Genomic DNA, 7,445 nt, shown 5'->3' on the forward strand with positions numbered 1-7,445 from the left:
AAACTGTTCATATAACAAATAAAAATGTCATTCCTTTTTACAGCTCTCCAAATGGAAAAATACAGTTCTATTATTCCCTTTCATGAAACTGGCCTGAAGTGTGAACAAATAAGCCACATCCAGGTTGACAGACACCCAGTTACACTTTATTATTGCCACTGTCCTACTGCCATATCAGATGTTATATTGTCCATTCACCTGCCTCTATCTCATGTAGCTATTTCTGGTTTTTGCAATAAATAAATAAATAAATAAATAAATAAATAAATAAAGATAAAGTAATCATTCTTTATTTATTCTGCTCATAGATATTGTGTTTGTACTCATTTTTATTGATATGTAATTTCATAATCACAGGGGATGACAGAAAGATATGACAACAATCAGAGCTACAGAAATTGGACCCACAATATGTTTGAAGAGAGTAAGACAAAGGGTGGAAGCCAGTGTTAGTGGGATGTAAAAGTATGGTGCTAAGATGTCCATCTCCTGCTCTCCCTACTAAGTTTTTCCTGGTAACTAGTTCTACTCATGGAATCATTAGATGCACAAACTCCAGCCTCAGTGCCCAGGACTGCTTGGGAAGCCATAATTATGAATACTAGAGATTAATGCCTAGGGGTGTCAGCATTTCTGTTCTCCAAGGCTAACTTTTCAGAATTCCTGATCAGGAGCAATATCTCCTCCTCATCCTTACTTCCTTGTGGGTGTGTTTGGAACATTTTGTATATGGCAGTCACAGATACTTTTGCTTCCCCTGTTTGTTTCTCTGTTTGTATGTTTTTTTATTTTTTTAATTATGTTTATTTTTTAAAGATTTACTTATTTTATGTAAGTACACTGTAGCTGTCTTCAGACACACCAGAAGAGGGTGTCAGATCTCATTACAGATGGTTGTGAGCCACCATGTGGTTTCTGGGATTTGAACTCNTGACCTTCAGAAGAACAGTCAGTGCTCTTAACCGCTGAGCCATCTCTCCAGCCCGTATGCTTGTTTTTGAGTCACATTTGTATGTGTTCCCCATGCCTAGGACTGTGCCACAGAATCAGTATCCCCAAGGTCTAGGTCTTGGTGTGATCTTTGGATATCATAAGACTTCACTGTGTGAAATGGCTATTTTGAAACCAATATGTACTATCAATTGTCATAAAATACAGAATTATTTATAAATGAGTTGTTGAAAAGCAAACAAATTATTTGAAATATTAGAAAATGGTATAGTAATAGCTAAATATTTATTTTGTAAAAAGAAATTTATAGAAGTTATAGTAAATTATGTGTGTAAGATTTTAGAGATTCCTTTTTTTTTTTTTTTTTTTTTTTTGAGGGGGTCTGTAGATTCCTCTTTCTTTACTGGACACTTGGTAGATGACATGTAGATCTACACTGTTAAATAATTATTAAAACACTGACCAGGACAAGGCCTTGGCCCAGAGCTCCCAACCAGAAGCAATAAGAAACGGGGGTGATGGGCTGGCAGTATTTCTTCAGCATCACTGAAACCCATAAAATGAGGCTCTTGAATCCTTCCAGGGCCAGACCAGGGCTTGGGCCCTTGGGTTAACCCAGGTACCCCTGGCTACATCTTTCAGGCCAAGGTAACCAGCAAGGGTCTGGAGAGAACAGTTAGACAAGTCCAGACAGACAGATCCAAATGGAAGGAGGGTGGGACACGGACAGGTGCTGTCCAGCTGGAGATGTGATACAGTGAAGGCAGGCTGAGGGGAGGCTGGGGGCAGTATTGCAGCAGTGCAGGAGTGCAGCCCCAGGGTCCTGTCCTGAGTGGCTGCTCAGGTGACAGCTGGCAGTCTCCAGGTGGCATTCCTGACCCAAGCCTGGCTGAGGGCTCACATGTTGTGGGTCCTTTTGGTGAGCTGGGGCTTCTCATCTACCAGCTTGGACTTGAGATGCTCCTTGTAGGCTAGGATGTCTCCAGGCCACTTGGTGATTGTGTTTCTCACAGACCCAAATCTCCTGTGCAAGATGCTGGATGAGTCTGAAGTCATGGCTGACTAGCATCAGACCACCCTCAAACTCATTGATGGCATCTGCCAGAACAACAAATGTCTCGATGTCGGTGATTGATAGACTCATCCAGAAAGAGCATGTGAGGGTTCTGCCAGGCCAGGCACACTCAACACTTCTGCCAATCTGACAGGTTCCTTATTGGGCACACCTGCTCTTTCCCAATGAGGCCATACCTCCCAATGATCTTCCTCATCTCCTCCTTCTCCTTGATCTCTGGATAGCACTTCATCATGTATTCCAATGGTGAAAGGTCAAGGTCCAGCTGCTCCTGTAAGTGCTGATGGTAACGCCCTATCTTGACGCTAGAATGCTTCCAGATCATTCCATCTGTAGGTAGAAGCTCTCCCGTTAGCAGTTTCAGCAGAGTGGACTTCCCTGCTCCGTTGGGTCCTACCAGAGCCACTCGTGTGTCAAGGTCAATGCCAAATTCTAGATTATTGTAGAAGCAATGCCTGTGGTTCTTATATTTGAAGCTCATGTTCTGCACCATAATAACAGGTGGTGGGATCTTACCACACGGTGGGAAATAAAATGAAGGCAATGTAGTTCTTCATGTGTGCGATCTGGTCCTGCTCCCAGTGAAACCTCTTCACCTGGTTCTTTTCCATCTCCAGCCGTGTCTTCACATACTGATCATAATTACCTGTGCTAATACTTGAGTTTCTTGTTGTGTATGTGGATGATATTGGTACAGACCTCATTCAGGAAGTCCTGGGAATGGGACACAAGGACCAGGATGAGCTTGAAAGTCTTAAGTTCCTCTTCCAGCCACACACAAGCATCCAGGTCCAGACCTGGTAGGCTCGTCCAGAAGCAGCATGAAGGGCCGAATAAAGCGGGCTCTAGCAAGAGCAACTCTCATCCGCCAGCCACCACTGAAGTCCTTCAGCTTCTTGGTCAGCAAATCTACTTCTCCATCTCCTGTAGTCTCTCTGCCATTGGCCTCCTCGATTTTTTCTGCCACCTGAGGTTCTGTGACAGCATCTCCATTTTCTTCATGTCCCTTTCTGGGCTGCTGTCAGGCTTTTGAAGCCTCCTTCTTTTTGGTTGCTTTCTTCTTGGCCAGGTCGGAAGGCATGGTGATGAGCCACAGGGGTAGTTACTGTGCTTTCAGGAGTGGGGCCTCGCCGCTCGGGCTCTGTCGCAACAGAGCTGCTCCTTGAGCTCCTCTGACAATTTTAGGGATTCTTGATTGGATGAGAGCCGTTTTCTTTTTCCTTTTATATTTTTGGGGGGGAGGAGAGGGAGGAAGAAAATCTCCAGTGAAAACATTCCTTGTCACTAGACTTTGACTGTATTGCAAATTACCCATTATTAAGAATGAGTAATTTTTTTAAAAAGTATTTGTTTATTAAGCTTTTTACTATAGGATTTCATGACAATTTAATTTTATTTCTTTCATAGATAAGTTAAACAATTTCTTTGCTAATTTTTCAATTTTATCTCTACTTATTGACATTTTATTGCATGTCTTCCCCCACCCTCATTTTTCTCTATAAAATTGTTTGAGTCTTAGTTATTGTGTGAATGAAGTCTTGGTATATTAAATACGTTAGGTCTTTTTTCACATTTATGAAAATGTATTGCTTTTAAAAATTCAAAGTGTATTGAAGGGATTGCTGCATACACAAAGTTGTGGTATTTTTCTCAACAAATATACCAGCAGAAAACATGGACACTAGACACTAATAATTGACATTAATAAAAATATTATTATTTATTGTTATAATCACTAAGGTCCTCCTTAAAATACTTCCTCCATTCTTCCAATATCTAAATTGTTTGTTACTCTCATATTCTTAGCACCTACTAAAAGAGGATGTTTATTAAACAGGTATGGTGTAATATTGCTTTTGTATAAGAAGAATTCTAATCCTCCCATTTCTTATTTCTTTTAGCTATATTGACTAAGTAATTTCTAGGGAGTTACCTATAATTGGACATTCAGTATTACCTATTTGAGGCTACTCAAATTCTTGCTTGAACTTTTTTATGGTTGGATTTTTAGTTCATTTTAGGAAATTTGATTTCCTGAAATTACTAAATATTTAAGTGATGAAAATTGCAGCATTTTGTTAACTCATACTATTTGTATTTCATATGAGGATGGTAAGGTATGTATAAAATATTAAATTCTCTCTACAAATTTCTTTCATTTTTTTCTCTTCTTCTTATCACCCACTAGTCTAAATAATGAATGCTATCATAATTCTGTTGTATGCGTTCTATCATCTCTAAACCCTCTTTATTGCCATTCATTATTCTGTTAATGGTTATGTCTTAGAAAAAAATCTAGTTCTCATTAATTGTTTTATTAGGTAATTCTTTGGGGTCTTTGATGGCACTCAATTTTTGATTAGTTTCCTGAAGTGTTTAGAAGAATTTTTAAGTTGGTGCTTAATTTGTGCTTTGTTAAATATTTTTCTTGAATGTTTGAGTTTTATGTGTAGCTTTGTTATCACTGTTTTAGGCAAAACCTCCATTTAAGTAACCCAACAAACCAGGTCTGGTACCCTGCCACACACACTAATCAAGGAGTTAAGTACTAGTAAAAGGAAGATGAAAATTTTTATCAAGGTGGTCACATGGGGAAGAGAAACATAAATGTCTGTGTTCTCTAGTTCATCTTCCAGGTGCTGAAATCATCTTTAGATTTAAATAAAGGGAGAATTGAAGCAGGGGTAAGAAATATACACGCTGATCAACCTCTGGGCTTTCTCTTCATTGTCTTACATCTTGTTCTGTAAGGTAGCTGCTAATATATTTTTACTGTTGGAAGAGACAATCCAAGTTCTTGGGGCCATTGCTTCAGCTTGAGACAAGATCCCCACCAATGGTGATCTTTTTTGAGGCTAAGCTATTCTTGTAATCTAAAGTAGATATGTGTTACAGGTATGGGACAGTGACAAGAGATTTCATTTGTTTACTTGTTTGTTCACAGTGGAGTGGATTTGTGACATTGGATAGACTGGTAGACTGGTACTTGCTATGAAATTGTTGCTGGCTGCAAACTCTTAGTCATACTCATGCTTTAGCATCCCAACTATTGTGATAACAGGCATGACTCAGTAAACCTTGACTCTGATTGGAGACTTGGGACATTTTTTAGGGTCCTGAATATCCTGATCTCTCGAACACTGAGTTACCAACAAAGCAGCATACATGAGCTGGATCAAGGCCCCCCAAAACATATATAGCAGACGACTGCTGGGCCTTGCCTCCGTGGGAGAAGAAGCGCCTAACCCTTTAGAAACTTGAGACTCTAGGGAGTGATAAGGCCTGGTGAGGGAGAGAACATCCTCTTGGAGAGAGGTGGAGGAGAGATAGTAGAATCAGACAGCTAGTACTTCAGTTTTTATAAGGCACAATGAAATCCTGAATGAAGGTGAACCTTCATTGTCACAGGTACATCAGTGTCAAAGATCCCAATGCCTCAGCCCCACGGGACTAGCAAAGCCTTTCTATGGTCCACAAGTGACTGCTGGCACTGTGTGTAGAAAGCATCCACTGTAGTTTTCTCCCAACAAGTTTTATGACCTGAAAACTGGTCCCTTAGAGAGACTGCTCCTACCGAGATTAGCTAAGTCGGCCTGCTTGTTCACTAATATGCAATGGTGCAGCTTTCTTGTTTATCCGAATGCAAAAATCCTTCTTTTATGCTCAGCTTTATGAAGTAACCTCACCTCTCTGTTCAAATGTGTATAATAAATATGAGCTTCTTGGATTCTGCAGCTCCTTCATCAGGTTGAACACAGCCCACCAGTTTCCAGCCTCCCCCAAACCTCCTCGCTCCTCTGCCTCTCCATTTCTCTTTCACTTCAAGTCTCTGTCTCTCTGTCTGACTCTGTCTTTGTCTCTCTGTCTCTGTCTGTCTCTCTGTCTGTCTCTCTGTCTCTGTCTCTCTCTTGCTGTGTGTGTGTGTGTGTGTGTGTGTGTGTTGTGTGTGTGTTTCTCTAGAGTTTATAATTTTATCATTCTATAGTTATTTCCATTGAAACCCTTATTCAGTGTGACAAGACCCAAATATTGCAAAGGCAAAGTAAACTTTTCCTAGTTTACTCAGGCTCCATTGTGTGGAGTAGGTTAGATCGCCCTGGGTATCCAGCAGACATTCGTTTAATGATTAACATGCCTACAGGAGGAGTTAAGCAGAAGTCTGCCCAATGCAGTGTGGACAGCTGCAAAATTGAGTGAAATATTACAGGAGTTTTTCCTACCTTTGATAATTTGTGTACCCAAGTGAAGTGAGAGTGTTCTATGGCAAAAAGTGGTTTCTAAATATCTGTAACAGTCTTATAATTTTGTCTATTGAAATGTTTCTATTTTTAATATTGATTTTATATTAGAGTATTTTTAATAATGATTGCCTAAAATGCTGCCAATTATCTTGACACATATCTTACAGCAATATCATGACAGTTCAAGAAACTTAGCTTTAGAAAGGCCAAACATTTCACCAAAGCTCACAAGTCCTGGTCAGATACAATTTGAGTGCAAACACATAGTGGTTTCAGTGGACCAGGTGATATTCCTGGGTACTTGAAACCTGTGCATTGATTAAGAAAAGAGGCAGTATTCTTTCTCGTATTGATTGTGAATGGTTTCTTTTTTTCTTCCTCATCTTTCTTTCTTTTTCTTTTGTTATTCTTCAATCTTTTTTTACAGTCCAGATTTTATCACCCTACTGGATCACATTCCAACTGTTCCCTCTCCAACACGTCCTCCCCCATTTCCAAGAGGATGTCCCCACCTCCCCCCAACCCCACCAGACCTCTGCAATTCCTGGGGCCCCAAGTCTCTCAAGAGTTAGGTGCATCTTCTCTGACTGAGTGCATACCCGGCAGTCCTCTTGGTATATCTGCTGGAGACCTCATATCAGTTGGTGTATGCTGCCTGATTGGTGTGGCTCAGTGTTTGAGAAATCCCCGGGGTCCAGGTTAGTTGAGACTGCTGGTCATCCTATGCAGTTGCCCTCCTCATCAGCCTTTTCCAGCTTTTACCCAATTCAACCACAAGGGATACCAGCTTCTGTCCATTAGTTGCCAGTAAATATCTTCACCTGATTCTTTCAGCTGCTTGTTCGGCATTTCTGAGAGCAGTCACGATAGGCACCTATTTGTAAGCACACCACACTGTCAGTAATAGTGTCAGGCCTTGGGGCCTCCCCCTGAGCTGGATTCCAATTTGGACCTGTCACCAGACCGCCTTTTCCTCAGGCTCTTTTCCATTTTTGTTCCTGCAGACAGGGACAATTCAGAAAAAACAAAAAACAAAAAACGAAAAACAAAAACAAAAACAAAAACACTTCAGAATTTTTTTCTTTTTTCTTCTTTTCTTTTTTCTTTTCTTTTCTTTCTTTCTTTCTTTCTTTCTTTCTTTCTTTCTTTCTTTCTTTCTTTCTTTCTTTCTTTCTCTC

General features: G+C 40.3%; 1 pseudogene; it reads right to left on the bottom strand.

Annotated features, from left to right (window-relative positions):
- Window positions 1-1,724: 1,724 nt before the first annotated feature.
- Window positions 1,725-7,445, bottom strand: part of LOC110329258 — a 76,796-nt pseudogene continuing 71,075 nt past the window's right edge.

Source organism: Mus pahari, chromosome 11 (genome assembly GCF_900095145.1).
Source record: "Mus pahari chromosome 11, PAHARI_EIJ_v1.1, whole genome shotgun sequence".
Taxonomy (NCBI): Eukaryota; Metazoa; Chordata; class Mammalia; order Rodentia; family Muridae; genus Mus; species Mus pahari.